Genomic DNA, 16,683 nt, shown 5'->3' with positions numbered 1-16,683 from the left:
TCAGACTAGTTTCTTGAACTAGTTTCTTGGAAATCTGGCTCCCCCCGTGTCGACTCTCTCTCTCTCTTTTTCTCCCTCTCCCTTCTTCTCCTTTTCAGGCTGATCCCTGGGACCGTGGAGGCTCACCTCGTCTACTTACTTGCCCTGGCTTCTAAGACCCACGCGAGAGGGAGCCCAAGGCGGGGCACCCTCCACTATTCAACCAGGCGCCAGTGGCCTACGTAGATGGTGCAAACTTCTTGTCTCGAGGTTTTATTCGTTTTCCATGTAAACCAAGGAATACAGTCTCTTTCTCTCCTCTATTCTCTTAACTGCAAACTCTTTCCTTATCTCTCTCTAAATCTATATATCTCTCTTGCCACGCCGTCCCTGATTCGAATTACCCTGGATCCACTGGGGCTGGAACCCGGCTATAGGGGACTGGAATGCAAAAGTAGGAAGTCAAGAAACATCTGGAGTAACAGGCAAATTTGGCCTTGGAATGTGGAATGAAGCAGAGCAAAGATTAATAGAGTTTTGCCAAGAAAATGCACTGGTCATAGCAAACACCCTCTTCCAACAACACAAGAGAAGAATCTACACATGGACATCACCAGATGGTCAACACTGAAATCAGATTGATTATATTCTTTGCAGCCAAAGACGGAGAAGCTCTATACAGTCAGCAAAAACAAGACCAGGAGCTGACTGTGGCTCAGATCATAAATTCCTTATTACCAAATTTAGACTTAAATTGAAGAAAGTAGGGAAAACCGCTAGACCATTCAGGTATGACCTAAATCAAATCCCTTATGATTATACAGTGGAAGTGAGAAATAGATTTAAGGGCCTAGATCTGATAGATAAAGTGCCTGATGAACTATGGAATGAGGTTTGTGACATTGTACAGGAGACAGGGATCAAGATCATCCCCATGGAAAAGAAATGCAAAAAAAGCAAAATGGCTGTCTGGGGAGGCCTTACAAATAGCTGTAAAGAGAAGAGAAGTGAAAAGCAAAGGAGAAAAGGAAACATATAGGCATCTAAATGCAGAGCTCCAAAGAACAGCAAGAAGAGATAAGAAAGCCTTCTTCAGCAATCAATGCAAAGAAATAGAGGAAAACAACAGATTGGGAAAGACTAGAGATCTCTTCAAGAAAATTAGAGATACCAAGGGAACATTTCATGCAAAGATGGGCTCGATAAATGACAGAAATGGTATGGACCTAACAGAAGCAGAAGATATTAAGAAGAGGTGGCAAGAATACACGAACAACTGTACAAAAAAGATCTTCATGACCCAGATGGTCATGATGATGTGATCACTAATCTAGAACCAGACATCTTGGAATGTGAAGTCAAGTGGGCCTTAGAAAGCATCACTACAAACAAAGCTAGTGGAGGTGATGGAATTCGAGTTGAGCTCTTTCAAATCCTGAAAGATGATGCTGTGAAAGTGCTGCACTCAATATGCCAGCAAATTTGGAAAACTCAGCAGTGGCCACAGGACTGGAAAAGGTCAGTTTTCATTCCAATTCCAAAGAAAGGCAATGTCAAAGAATGCTCAAACTACTGCACAATTGCACTCATCTCACATGCTAGTAAAGTAATGCTCAAAATTCTCCAAGCCAGGCTTCAGCAATACGTGAACTGTGAACTCCCTGATGTTCAAGCTGGTTTTAGAAAAGACAGAGGAACCAGAGATCAAATTACCAACATCAGCTGGATCATGGAAAAAGCAAGAGAGTTCTAGAAAAACATCTATTTCTGCTTTATTGACTATGCCAAAGCCTTTGACTGTGTGGATCACAATAAACTGTGGAAAATTCTGAAAGAGATGGGAATACCAGACCACCTGACCTGCCTCTTGAGAAATCTGTATGCAGGTCAGGAAGCAACAGTTAGAACTGGACATGGAACAACAGACTGGTTCCAAATAGGAAAAGGAGTCCATCAAGGCTGTATATTGTCACCCTGCTTATTTAACTTATATGCAGAGTACATCATGAGAAACGCTGGACTGGAAGAAACACAAGCTGGAATCAAGACTGCCAGGGGAAATATCAATAACCTCAGATATGCAGATGACACCACCCTTATGGCAGAAAGTGAAGAGGAGCTAAAAAGCCTCTTGATGAAAGTGAAAGAGGAGAGTGAAAAGGTTGGCTTAAAGCTCAACATTCAGAAAACGAAGATCATGGCATCTGGTCCCATCACTTCATGGGAAATAGATGGGGAAACAGTGGAAACAGTGTTAGACTTTATTTTGGGGGGCTCCAGAATCACTGCAGATGGTGACTGCAGCCATGAAATTAAAAGACACTTGCTCCTTGGAAGAAAAGTTATGACCAACCTAGATAGTATATTCAAAAGCAGAGACATTACTTTGCCGACCAAGGTCCGTCTAGTCAAGGCTATGGTTTTTCCTGTGGTCACGTATGGATGTGAGAGTTGGACAGTGAAGAAGGCTGAGCACCGAAGAACTGATGCTTTTGAACTGTGGTGTTGGAGAAGACTCCTGAGAGTCTCTTGGACTGCAAGGAGATCCAACCAGTCCATTCTGAAGATCAGCCCTGGGATTTCTTTGGAAGGAATGATGCTAAAGCTGAAACTCCAGTACTTTGGCCACCTCATGCAAAGAGTTGACTCATTGGAAAAGACTTTGATGTTTGGAGGGATTGGGGGCAGGAGAAGGGGACAACCGAGGATGAGATGGCTGGATGGCATCACGGACTCAATGGACGTGAGTCTGAGTGAACTCTGGGAGTTGGTGATGGACAGGGAGGCCTGGTGTGCTGCGATTCATGGGGTCGCCAAGAGTCGGACACGACTGAGTGACTGAAATGAACTGAACTGAACTGATGATATTAATATGACACCACCAAAGGTTCTCTTTCACTCAGCAGAACACAGAGCAGCAACTCACTCAAAGGGGCCTGACCTTGTGTGAATGCGACAATATAAAGAGAAGAAAAAGGACCACAGGTTAGTCAAGGCAACACTCTCAATCAGATGTCAGAGGGGACCAGAGGCACTGAGGTATAGGGCACACGTGGGGTCTGCAGGTACAGGATCAGACCGTGTGGATGGGGTGAGTCCCACACAACCCCCAGACCCTGCACCTGTGGTCAAACATGCACAGTCTCCAGGGTGATCCCCCCAAGACCCTGCGCCTGGGGACACATGTCCACAGCCTCCAGGGTGACCCCCACCCAGACCCTGCACCTGCAGTCACACATCCACAGTCTCCAGGGTGACTCTCCCCAAGACCCTGTGCCTGGGGTCACACATCCACAGCCTCCAGGGTGAACCCCCGCCCAAGACCCTGCACCTGCGGTCACACGTCCACAGTCTCCAGGGTGAGACCCACCGAAGTCTTGCACCTGCAGTCACAGGTCCACTGTCTCCAGGGTGACCTCCTCCCAGATCCTGCACCTGGGGTCACATATCTACATCTCCAGGGTGATCCCCCTGCAGACCCTGCACCTGGGTCACACACCCACAGTCTCCAGGGTGACCCCTCCCTCTCAGGCCCTGCTGCTACAGTCACATGTCCACCATCTCCAGGGTGACTCCCTCCAGACCCTGCCCCTTTGGTGGCAAGACCCTTGGTTAGGACGCCAGGTCTCTGCTGGTTGGGCCCCTTCGGTGGAAAGGAGTGAGTTCCTGTAAGCTCCTGGCCTGGCAGATAGAGGTGTCAGTCTCCTCCCCCCGACTTGTCCCAGAGAAGTCCTCCTCTTTCCCTTCAGTTTTCTGTGATACTGACTGTTCTTACAGCTGTTATGGTAACGTTGAACACACTACCTTGGTGCTGGCAGTCTCGGTCTTTTGTTGTCCCGCTGAGGTGCTGCGAAAACACACCAGACGCTGGACTGGAGACGAGGGGCAGGTCTGGCCTCTGCTGAGCATGGACGCTGTGCTGGAAGGAGAGCACAGCAGCAACCTTACCTGCTGCCCACTGGCTTTTTGCCTGACCCATGTGCCCTGCAATCAATTGCCCAGATAAACCTGCTCCCTTCTTGCCAGGCTTGTGGTGAGCTGGAATAATTACCAGGTAGCTCACCTGAGGAGTCTCCAGGAGCCCCAGGCATTGGGAACCTCACAGTGGTAAAGAGGGAATAGACACTGCTGCTGCTGCTGCTGCTATGTCGCTTCAGTCGTGTCCGACTCTGTGCAACCCCATAGACAGCAGCCCACCAGGCTCCCCCATCCCTGGGATTCTCCAGGCAAGAACACTGGAGTGGGCTGCCATTTCCTTCTCCAATGCATGAAAGTGAAAAGTGAAAGGGAAGTCGCTCAGTCATGTCCAACTTCTACCGACCCCATGGACTGCAGCCCACCAGGCTCCTGCATCCATGGGATTTTCCAGGCAAGAACACTGGAGTTGGGTGTCATTGCCTTCTCCAGGAATAGACACAGGTCTGTATAAAACGATACTGTAAAGCATTAATTCTTAAACACAAGTGAAGCTCACATGTATTCTTCCCTTTTTCTTAGTTTTGTGTATATGGTCTCCCTCTGCACATGATTCTGACCCATGCAGATGGGGTGAGGCTCACACAGCCCCCAGACCCCCCTCCATCTGGGGCCACACGTCCCCTTGGTCAGGACACCATGGCTGTGCTCAGCAGGACCCCAATATGTAAACAAGCCAGGTCCATCTAATCAAAGCTATGGCTTGTCCAGTAGTCATGTATGGAGGTGAGAGTTGGACCATATTGAGCACCGAAGAACTGATGCTTTCAAACTATGGTGCTGGAGAAGACTCTTGAGAGAATATAGACAGCAAGGAGATCAAAGCAGTCAATCCTAAAGGAAATCAACTATAAATGTTCATTGGAAGGACTGATGCTGAAGCTGAAGCTCCAATACTATGGCCACCTGATGCGAAGCACTGACTCATTGGAAAAGACCCTGATGCTGGGAAAGACTGAAGGCAGGAGAAGGGGACAACAGAGGATGAGATGGTTGGATGGCATCACCGACTCAATGGGCATGAGTTTGAGCAAGCACCAGGAGACAGTGGAAGACAGGGAAGCCTGGCGTGCTACAGTCCAAGGGATCACAAAGAGTTGGACACGACTGAGCGTCTGAACAACCACAACCAGCCTACCTGAGGTGTCTCGATGAGCCCCCATCTAAACATAATCAGTGTAGATAGTACTTGGAGAGATCTAAATCTGCCATGTAGACAGAACTCGGTCAGGTTCAAAGTAGCTTAGGGCTGCGCTCCCAGGAGCCATGGTCACACCCCCGGGGTCTCTCATCGCTGGACAGGGGTTCACCCGCACGTGGGAACTAGGGTGTACCTTTCTTGAAGAAGAGATCATCCCTGGGCTCCACACTTCACCCACGTCAGGAAACGGAACAAAAGCTTCGTCACTAAACATCTCAAGGGGCAGAACAAAGCTGTGAGCAGGTTCTGCGCCATGTGGTGGTCAGGGCCGGGCAGAACCAGGAACCTCGAACGCAGCCGGGGATCCCTCAGGGACAGACCGGAAGTGGCCCGGCTGCAGCGTCCCGGGCTTCCAGCAGGAGGCGCTGCCCGAGTCGCCCAGGATGGACCGTCCTGCAGGGTCTAGTGGAGGAGACAGCGAGTCCGTATCCTGATAGTCAGTTAGGAGGTGGAGCGTGCTCAGGTCCTGCTTCTCCGCAGGGTGGTGGGGAGGGAGGCTGACACCTCCTAAGCTCTTATCCAGATGACTTCGTGCCGGGGCTGACGCCGCCCGCACGCACCACGCTGCATCCTAGCGGGAATGCGGGAAGAGGTGGCACATAGACGCCGCCAGAGCAGAGAACACGGGGACCTCCCACCTGCACCCGCCTGCCCGCGTCAGGCCCCAAGCCCCCAACCCACGACCCACTACCAGCCCCTCCACCCCCCGCACACATACGCGCTGCACACCTACACACACCATGCACCCAAACAGCACATGTCAGCAAGCAGTCGTGCACCCAAACGCGCATAGCATGCACACGGGCAATAAAATGAATATCCTAAAGCATTTGTTCGTAAATACAGGCGAAGCTCACATACATTCTTCCCTTCTTCTGAGATTTGAGGGATTTCAAAATAAAAAAAGTTTACAAAGTAGGTAATGGTGAATGACTTTTGGATCATGACACTTTCTGAAGCTATTCCACAAATATGACAAGGCATGAGAGATGAATGTAGATATTCCACGCGTCCCTCGGCAGAAGGACAGACAAGCAGACCACGCCCATCCACACAATGAATGTTGTGCAGCCTGAAAGGAAGGCAGTTCTGACACAGCCTACAGCGTGGATGAAGCCTGAAGGCATCATGTTCAGTGAGACAAGCCAGATACAGAAGAACAAATATTTGAGTCCACTCATACACGGTCCCAGAGCAGTCGGCTCCATAGACGCAGAAAGCAGGATGGAAGGTGCCAGCGGCTGAGGGAGGGGCCGCGGACCGAGTGTCTCCTGGGGACTGTCTCAGTTTTGCAAGATAGAAGTAGCGACTGAGCAACAGGAATGCACACAGCATGCCCCCCGGCAGCGTTTAGGCAGCTGAGACATGGAAGCGCCCAAAATGTACAGGGACAGGTGAATGAATGAAGGAGTCATATGCGCATAGAGAGGAATAAGATTCAGCCATGAAAAAATGATATTGCCATTCACAGGGGTAATCTAGAACAATCAAAGAGTAATCTAGGATAATCATAGTGAGTGAAGTACTCCAGAAGGAGAAACTGATATCAATGAGCTATTTTATAAAAGCGAAATACACACACAGTCTTAGAAAACACACGGTTACAGAAGAGGAGTTGTGGGTGGAAGGGATAAATTAGGAGGTTGGGATTAATTTATACTCACAAATGCATGTAGAATACAGACTCAAATGGACCTACTTTAGAAAGGGTGGTGTACTACACACTCTGTAATAACGTGTATGTGAAAAAAACAAAGATGAATCAATATGTGTATGGGGATCACTGATGAAGAATCTTCACACCTACAGACACAACGCTGTGAGTCAGCTAGCCTCCAAAAGAAGTAAACATTAAGTTTTTTAAAAAACAACAACAACAAGGATTAATGAGACACAGGTTTCTGGCATGTGCCAGAAGAAGCTACATACTAGGAGTAACCCTACGGCTCTGGTTATTCTAGAACAGGAATGCTGCTGCTGCTAAGTCACTTCAGTCGTATCCGACTCTGTGCAACCCCATGGACCGCAGCCCACCAGGCTCCCCCGTCCCTGGGAGTCTCCAGGCAAGAACACTGGAGTGGGTTGTCATTTCCTTCTCCAGTGCATGAAAGTGAAAAGTGAAAGTGAAGTCGCTCAGTCGTGTCCGACCCTCAGCGACCCCATGGACTGCAGCCTTCCAGGCTCCTCCATCCATGAGATTTTCCAGGCAAGAGTACTGAAGTGGGGTGCTAGGGCACGAGAAATCCTGTCTCCTCGTAAACACTTATGGTGCTGATGAGATGTAAATGCTAAGAATCCCTGTGGAAAGGAGTACAGAACTGCCTTTGATAATCTTTGGTAAGACAAACCTTGATTCCAGCCCAGGTCTCAGGAGGACTTAGAGCAAGCCCTGCTCAGCTCTCCCTCCTCATCAGCACCAACAAGGGCAGGAGGGGCCTGGACAGCAGCTCCACCCGAGGCCGGCAGACAGCCTCCCTGAGGCACACAGGGTTCCACCTCGGCAGGCGGTTAACGAGGCTCCCCGCGCAGGGCAAAGGGCCCCTTAACTCCAAATTCATTTTGCACAGAGAAGAGGAAAAAATCAGACATAAACTATAAACTAAATCAAGTGTCTTTATTTTTTAACTTAAATATAAAAAATGAAGGATAGTGCTCGCTTCTGCAGCACGTATACTAAAATTGGAACGATGCAGAGAAGATTAGCAGGGCTTGCTCTAAGTGACCCTCAGCAAGGGTGACATGCAAATTTGTGAAGCGTTCCATGTCTAAAAATTTTTTAAGTGAAGGATAAAAGCAGTAAAAATGACACTTTAAGTGAATAAACCACAAACTAAACAAACTATGTATTCTGACTTAAAAAGAGGAGGAGGATGGAAGCAACACAAATTACTGTTAAATGAGCAGCCCTTGGCTATGTGGGTACCACCCAAGTTCTCCAGTAAATTCCACCGCTAGACTCGGCTGCAGACACTGTCTGGGAACCAGAGCTGCTCTTTCCATCACACCAGGAGGAGCCTTCTTTGTCCCCAGGGCATGTACAGAACCCAAGTCCATGCCTTTAGGCACCTCTTCTGCCAAGCTCCAAGCAGAAGGCTCAACCTGAGTTGTGTTCTTCATCTTCTCTTGCAGGTTAATGGTGGTAAAATGAGGCAAAGGAAGCACCTAGAACTTGAGCGCCTCCCCTTTCTGCAGCTGTTTTATTTTCTTCTGTTTCTGTAAGTGACTTTTTTGAATCGAAAGAGAAAGGGCATATTTCCACGGTTCTCCTCACCGGTATTTTGGGCTTAACAGGTACTGTCATGGGGCAATTGTTGAGCTCTTATCACTACTGGCTGCTCCTCATCCTCATCTTCTTGAGTGGGTTGGGGGTTCTCTTCCGAACAAAGGCAGGTGACCTGGGGCCAGTGATTGGAATTTCTTTCTTACAGGGAACACCCACAACACTTAACAAGATGTGATAAGGTCAAGGCTTCGCGTAAATTTAAAGTGTTTATCCTCCAATACCCTCTTTGCTTTTTGCTTTTCACGTAAATTTAAAGTGTTTATCCTCCAATACCCTCTTTGCTTTTTGCTTTTTGCTGCTTGTTTCTCCGTTTCAAAATCAAAGCCAAAATCAAAAACAAGGCAGGTGGCTTCTCTGGCTAGTTTCTTAGGGAAAATGCACCCACTGTAAAGAACTCCAGAATACAGTTTCCATGCTTTAAATTTGTAGAGCCCTGCTTCTACAGGATTACATTTCTTGGATTTTGCATTGGTTTCCAACACCTCCACCACCTCTTGCATTTTTATTCTCTACTCAGTACTTTTTAGGATCTTCTGTATATGGAAAAAAGAACCTGAAAAAGAAAAGGTATGCATTTATACATGACTGAATTAAGTTCCTGTGTACCTTATACAAACACAACATTGGAAATCAACTGTATTCCAGGATAAGATCAAAATGAAATTGCACAGAAAGAAAAAGAAAAAAGGTGCATGAAGAAATGAGCACCTGGTGGCCGCTTTCCATAACAACAAAGTGGAAAGCTGTGCTGATGGGCACTTAATATTCAGAAGGCCCGTGGGGCTGTGAGTTAAACAACTCCTGCCTTCAAGGACTGTTCTAGGAGTGTTCATCAAAACACAGGGCAGACATTCAAAAGTCAATTGCTAGATGTTTCACTCATACCCTTAAAAAACACACACAGGATATGCTGTCAACCTTGCTAAATATTAGAGAAATCCAAATCAAAACTACAATGGGGTATCAACTCACACTGGTCAGAATGGCCATTGTCAAACACTCTACAAAGAACCAAGGCTGGAGAGGGTGGGGAGAAACGAGAATCCTCCTCCATCTATGCTGGAATGACAATTCAGAGCAGCCACTATGGAGACGGTGTGTGTGCATGCTAAATCACTTCAGTTGTGTCCGACTCTTTCGACCCCGTGGACTGTAGCCTGCCAGGCTCCTCTGTCCATGGGATTACACAGAGCTTTGTAACACAGGGCAGGTAGTCTGAATATCAAAAGATTCAGTTCAGTTCAGTGCTGTCGCTCAGTCGTGTCCGACTCTTTGCGACCCCATGAATCGCAGCACGCCAGGCTTCCCTGTCCATCACCAACTCCTGGAGTTCACTCAGACTCACGTCCATCAAGTCAGTGATGTCATGCAGCCATCTCATCCTCGGTCGTCCCCTTCTCCTCCTGCCCCCAATCCCTCCCAGCATCAGAGTCTTTTCCAATGAGTCAACTTTTCGCATGAGGTGGCCAAAGTACTGGAACTTCAGCTTTAGCATCATTCCTTCCAAAGAAATCCCAGGGTTGATCTCCTTCAGAATGGACTGGCTGGATCTCCTTGCAGTCCAAGGGACTCTCAAGAGTCTTCTCCAACACCACAGTTCAAAATTACTGTTAAAGAAAACCAGGTATCCTGAGTCAAGGAATTTAGTGCTTTTCTGGGGGAGGGCAGAATACGAGCATACAAGGACCAGTTTCCTATCCTAAAAATCCCCTGGCGATTGCTGGTAATAATTTTCCCTGAGACGGCGTGGACACACCTCCTAAATGACCTTCACAAATTTCCTTCCTAAACCGTAGCACGCTCGTTGACCTGTGTACCAAGCAATCGCTGCTGCCTGCCCATTCCAGGCCCTTGTGGGTCCGTGCCTTCTAGTCCCTCCCAGGGAGGTGATCAGGCCCCCTCTTCCACCCTGCCGGGTGGGTTCCTCCTCGCCTGAGTGCTCAGTTCCCTTGCTGCCGTTCACTACCTGCCAAAGCAAAGAAACTGGGCGTTGAAAGGCTGAATTCTTCCAGAGAGGCGAGGCGCCTTCCCCCCTCTAGGAGATTCAAGCCACAAAGCCTCGGGGTGGCCTCAAAAGAGACCTGTCTCCTCAAAGTGAGGAGTTTCCCGGCCAATGCACCAAATGTTGTAGCCATGCGTTCCAAGAAACAAACTCATTAAGAAGGACAATGCAGATAGTGGAGTGCAGTTCATTATGCCGGCGGGCCCAAGGCAAAGTCTCCTCTTAGCCAAGGACCTCGACCAGCATTTGTGAAAATCTTTTATACCCCATGTGTACGTGTCTGAACCCACCACTCCAAATTCCTTGAGACTTACATAAACCAAGGAAAATACAATCCCAATAACCCCATGATTCACGTGCTATGTGCTCATGTGCTCAGTCAAACAATTAGCCAATAATCAATAAACCAGAGGTTACATTCCGATAGATACAGAAAAATTGATGGCCTGTCTGGAGGAAGGGGTGATAGTGTATGTTTTCCCTTAGGTGATGAGTAGCCTAGATACGATCTTCAAGGTTCCCCTGTCTGGAGGGGGTCTTATCCTCCTGTTGTTGTTTTCTTAGGCACTAAACACAGAGTTTAGAGTCCATTGGAAAGGTGGCCGAGCATGATCAGCATGAACAGGCCTAAGATGGAGTCCAGGCCCTATGAATTCCTTCTTCACACTCACTATTAAATCAATGCAAATCAAATCTACACTGAGGAATCCCCTCCCACCACTCAAGATGGCCCTCATCAGAAAGATTTCCAAAGAATGAATGCTGCAGAGGATGTAGGGAAACAGGATCCTCCTGCACTCTGAGCCGGGATGCACAAGGGTGCAGCCACCAGGGAAAACAGCATGGAGGTTCCTGAGAAAAGGAAACGGAGGAGCCATGGGATCCTGCAGCCGAACATCACAACTTGAGATGACACACACCCCGCCCTGTTTTCAGGGAAGCGCTGTTTACAATAGCCAAGACACAAGGTCCACCAAGATGTCCAGCAAAAGGAACATGGGTGGTCCAGCTACACACTGGAATACTCCTCAGGCTCTGGGAGTGGAATCAGAATGGGAGAAGGCTGGCCTCTGACCAGCACCTGGTTGGAAGAAGGGAGACTGGCCCTGAGGGCGGGGTTCCCTGAAGTCTGCGGACCCCAGTGCTCTGATGGGCTTCATCCCCAGGTGGGACATGGGCAGGGCCTGAGCCCCTGTGATGCAGCCACAGCGGCACTGTGCTCAGAGGTCTCCCGAGAGTGTCTCAAACTCGGACACCGTGTTACACAAAGGAATGAGAGAATGAAGCTGTGCTCCTGAGCGCCAGTCCTTCCGGCTCTGAGTTGCTTCCAGCAGGACCACCACCATCTGCTTGGGGCTGGCTGTGACCCACCTGCCCCCTCCTGGCCTTTCCTGTTCCAGTGAGGATCCCAGTGACATTTCCAGCCTGGACCCCTCCCCAGGCCAGATGTACCTGTCTATCCACTGCCTCCCCATCTCACCCTGGAGGCTAACAGACCCTTGGAGGACTGCGATCCTGCAGCTCCCCACGTCCAGGAGGCAGCCCCACCTTCCCCGGCTGCTGAGCCCAGACACACAGTGTAACCGAGCAGGAGCCTATGGGGCCTTCTAGGACAGACCCCATCCTGGATCCTCTGCTGTAGCTCCTCTCTGAAGTATGGAGGTGACGGTTTCTGATGCACACTCCCTGAGTTGTTTTACAGATGCCAAAACCCCCCGAACGGAAGATGTTAACTACTGATGAGCATGAACACATAGCCCTCTGATGAGCATCTCAGGCGGGTATGGGGCTTGATTCTAAACGCTATTTTGCCCCTCCTACAGTCTTGTTGGGGCTTCTCCTTTGCCTTTGGACATGGTGTATCTTGTTTAGGTGGGGTTCAACATTCTCCTCTCGATGGTTGTTCAGCAGCGAGTTGCAATTTTGGAGTTCTCTCAGGAGAAGATGAGCTCACGCCCTACTTCACCATCTTGTTGTTGTTGGTTGGCCTATTGTTCGCCAAAGAGACTTGTTCTATTCTTCCAAGACAATAAAGTCTTTTTTTTTAAATCTTTTGTTTGAAAAAAATCAGTTTTTCCGGTATAGTGAAGAACAAGGAAACCTGGTGTGCTGCAGTCCACGGGGTTGCATAGAGTCAGACGGAGTGACTGACAATAAGAGCAAAGGAATATCTGCTTCCTTCCTTTCTTCCTGCCTGCCTGCCATGTGTGCATAGATATCTGTATCTCTGAGAGATAATCCACAGTGATTATCTCCTTCCTTCCTCGTTTACTGAGGCTCTGACACTTTGCCCACCTGATGAGAATCGCTGACTCATTAGAAAAGACCCTAATGCTGGGAAAGACTGAAGGTGGGAGGAGAAGGGGAGGACAGAGGATGAGATGGTGGGATGGCATCAGCAACTCGATGGACTCGATGGAGTCTGAGCAAGCTCTGGGAGTCGGTGATGGACAGGGAAGCCTGGCTGCTGCAGTCCATGGGGTCGCAAAGAGTCTCAGACATGACTGAGCAACTGAACTGGACTGAACTTTCTCATATACACAGAAAGCTCAGCACTCTGATTGAAAATCTATGGCAAAAAAAAAAAAAAAGAGTAGAGATACTCTATAGATGTGTAATACCCCAATTAGGTGGCTATACACAGACAAGAATCCCTACATTGTATTTTGTCTATACCACACGATGTTAAAGAAAAGAAAAGAAACGCAGTCCTGGAAGCTGAGCAGGCTTGGGTCCTACTGCTGGGTTGGGGTGAGGTTGACACAGCTTGGCCCTGGTGCCCTTCACTGACCTTTTTTGTTTTTGTTTTTGTTTTAGTTCTACCAATTTATTGATACCACCCATCCCCCTCTACCCTCATGCATACATGCTCACTCATGTAACCCCATGGACTGCAGCCCACCTGGCTCCTCTGTCCATGGACTTTTCCAGGCAAGAATACCAGAGCGGGTTGCCATTTCCTTCTCCATTCATTGACCCTTTTTAAAAATCCACTGTCTGTTATGTTCTGGTTGCCACCAGAGTCCCATGTGACATCAAAGCCTGGAGGAATTTGAAGGCAAGATTCAGCTAGCTTCAACCTCTCCTGGGGTTCCCAGCTCAAGCCTCTTACCTGAGAGTACAGCCTCCTAGCCCCTCAGTACACTCAACAGGCAGTGGATCTGGAAGGGATTAGTCTGGACAGAGTGTTTCTGTGATGCTTTAAGGGGGAGAAGTAGTGAGACTCAAGCTGTTAAGTGTTTGTTCAGGACATTCCACTCTATTTCACAGCGGTAAGAAGCATACTTTCCCCTAAGGCTCTGGCTGCTGCAGGAAACAGATTTTTTTTCCCTAGATTTTAAAGTCATTCAGTCATGTCTGACTCTTTGCGACCCCATGGAATATACAGTCCATGGAATTCTGTAGGCCAGAATACTAGAGTTGGTAGTGTTTCCCTTCTCCAGGGGATCTTCCCAACTCAGGGATCAAACCCAGGTCTCCTGCATTGCAGGTGGATTCTTTACCAGCTGAGCCACAAAGGAAGCCCAAGAATACTGGAGTGGGTAGCCTATCCCTTTTCCAGAGGATCTTCCCGACCCAGGAATCGAACCAGGGTCTCCTGCATTGCAGGCAGATTCTTTGCCAACAGAGCTACCAGGGAACGGAGGCGGGCATGGAAAAGTGCTGTCACCTTGTGGACATTCTATGTAACTACAATATGACCACCTGTGCTCATTGCTGCTGCTGCTGCTGCTAAGTCGCTTCAGTCGTGTTCGACTCTGTGCGACCCCATAGACGGCAGCCCACCAGGCTCCGCTGTCCCTGGGATTCTCCAGGCAAGAACACTGGAGTAGGTTGCCACTTCCTTCTCCAATGCGTGAAAGTGAAAAGTGAAAGTGAAGTCGTTCAGTTGTGCTCACTGCCACCTCTTAATTCATAAGGCCTGCGGTTTTCTTAATGACAACTCCTCTCAGGTAAAGTCCTGGGATGGGAATTGCAGAAAAATATTCCAAATATTGCTGACTTTCAGGAAGCCAATTGCCAAAGGTAAATTTTCCTCAAATCTCTGCCACAGGACAAGATGCTCAGTTCAGTTCAGTTCAGTCGCTCAGTTGTGTCCAACTCTTTGCCACCCCATGGACTGCAGCACGCCAGGCTTCCCTGTCCCTCACCAACTCCTGGAGCTTACTCAAACTCATGTCCATTGAGTCGGTGATGCCATCCAACTATCTCATCCTCTGTCGTCCCCTTCTCCTCCTGCCTTCAATCTTTCCCAGCATCAGGGTCTTTTCCAGTGAGTCGGTTCTTCACATCAGGTGGCCAGAAGTTTCAGCTTCAGCATCAGCCCTTCCCATGAATGTGCAGGATTGATTTTCTTTAGGATTGACTAGTTAGATGTCCTTGCAGTCCAGGGGACTTTCAAGAGTCTTCTCCAACACCAAAGTTCAAAAGCATCAATTCTTCAGTGCTCAGCTTTCTTCACAGTCCAACTCTCACATCCATACATGACTACTGGAAAAACAATAGCTTTGACCAGATGGTCCTTTGTTGGCAAAGTAATGTCTCTGTTTTTTAATATGCTGTCTAGGTTGGTCATAGCTTTTCTTCCAAGGAGCAAGTGTCTTTTAATTTCATGGCTGCAATCACCATCTGCAAAGCCCCAACAAATAAAGTCTGTCACTGTTTCCATTGTTTCCCCATCTATTTGCCATGAAGTGATGGGACCAAATGCCATGATATTAGTTTTTTGAATGTTGAGTTTTAAGCCAGCTTTTTCACTCTCCTCTTTCACTTTGATCAAGAGGCTCGTTAGTTCTTCTTCACTTTCCACCATAAGAGTGGTGTCATCTGCATATCTGAGGTTACTGATATTCCTCCCAGTTCAGTTCAGTCGCTCAGTCGTGTCCGACTCTTTGCGACCCCATAAATTGCAGCACGCCAGGCCTCCCTGTCCATCACCAACTCCCAGAGTTCACTCAGACTCATGTCCATCAGGTCAGTGATGCCATCCAGCCATCTCATCCTCTGTCGTCCCCTTCTCTTCCTGCCCCCAATCCCTCCCAGCATCAGAGTCTTTTCCAATGAGTCAACTCTTTGCATGAGGTGGCCAAAGTACTGGAGTTTCAGCTTTAGCATCATTCCTTCCAAAGAAATCCCAGGGCTGATCTCCTTCAGAATGGACTGGCTGGATCTCCTTGCAGTCCAAGGGACTCTCAAGAGTCTTCTCCAACACCACAGTTCAAAAGCATCAATTCTTCGGCACTCAGCCTTCTTCACAGTCCAACTCTCACATCCATACATGACCACAGGAAAAACCATAGCCTTGACTACGGACCTTAGTCAGCAAAGTAATGTCTCTGCTTTTCAATATGCTATCTAGGTTGGTCATAATTTTTCTTCCAAGAAGTAAGCGTCTTTTAAGGATTCGAACTCCTGACCTATGGACACTAGCCTGCCTACCTACCTACCTGCCTAACCACTACACCACTGAGGCTTGCTGACATTCCTCCCAGCGATCTTGATTCCAGCTTGTGCTTCATCCAGCCTGGCATTTCTCATGATGTACTCTGTATACAAGTTAAATAAGCAAGGTGACAATACACAGCCTTGGCATACTCCTTTCCTAATTTGGAACCAGTCTGTTGTTCCATGTCCAGTTATAACTGTTGCTTCCTGACCTGCATACAGATTTCTCAGGAGGCAGGTCAGGTAGTCTGGTATTCCCATCTCTTTCAGAATTTTCCACAATTTGCTGTTATCCACACAGTCAAAGGCTTTGGCGTAGTCAATAAAGCAAAAGTAGATGTTTTTCTGGAACTCTCTTGCTTTTTCGATGATCTAGCAGATGTTGGCAATTTGATCTCTGGTTCTTCTGCCTTTTCTAAATCCAGCTTGAACATCTGGAAGTTCACGGTCCATGTACTGTTGAAGCCTGGCTTGGAGAATTTTGAGCATTACTTTCAGCATCCCTAATTGCTGTAGGGATGTCAACAAAATGACAGTGAGATATCAAAACCCACCAGTCACAATAGACATCCTCACAAGCCTGCAAAAAGCACAGGGGGGAGGGGGCCTGGAGACAAAAGAAGCTCCCTATGCTATCTGTGGCGGCAGCCAGTATAATGGAAAGTCTCCAGATGACTGGAAAAAAAACTATGAAGGGGAACAAAGCCTACGATTTGCATTCCCACACGGGGGCCTATATCCACCTGAGAAAACCATCGATGAAAGGCACGTGCACTCCAAGGAACACTACCTCAGCAT

General features: G+C 48.2%; 1 pseudogene; it reads left to right on the top strand.

Moving 5' to 3' along the window:
• Positions 1–7,804: 7,804 nt before the first annotated feature.
• Positions 7,805–7,924, top strand: LOC120853764 (annotated as a pseudogene).
• Positions 7,925–16,683: the final 8,759 nt, after the last annotated feature.

The sequence above is a fragment of the Oryx dammah genome, unplaced genomic scaffold (assembly GCF_014754425.2).
Source record: "Oryx dammah isolate SB20612 unplaced genomic scaffold, SCBI_Odam_1.1 HiC_scaffold_26, whole genome shotgun sequence".
NCBI lineage: Eukaryota > Metazoa > Chordata > Mammalia > Artiodactyla > Bovidae > Oryx > Oryx dammah.
Note: the sequence above shows the minus strand (reverse complement) of the source record. Positions and strands in the feature narration are given on the sequence as shown.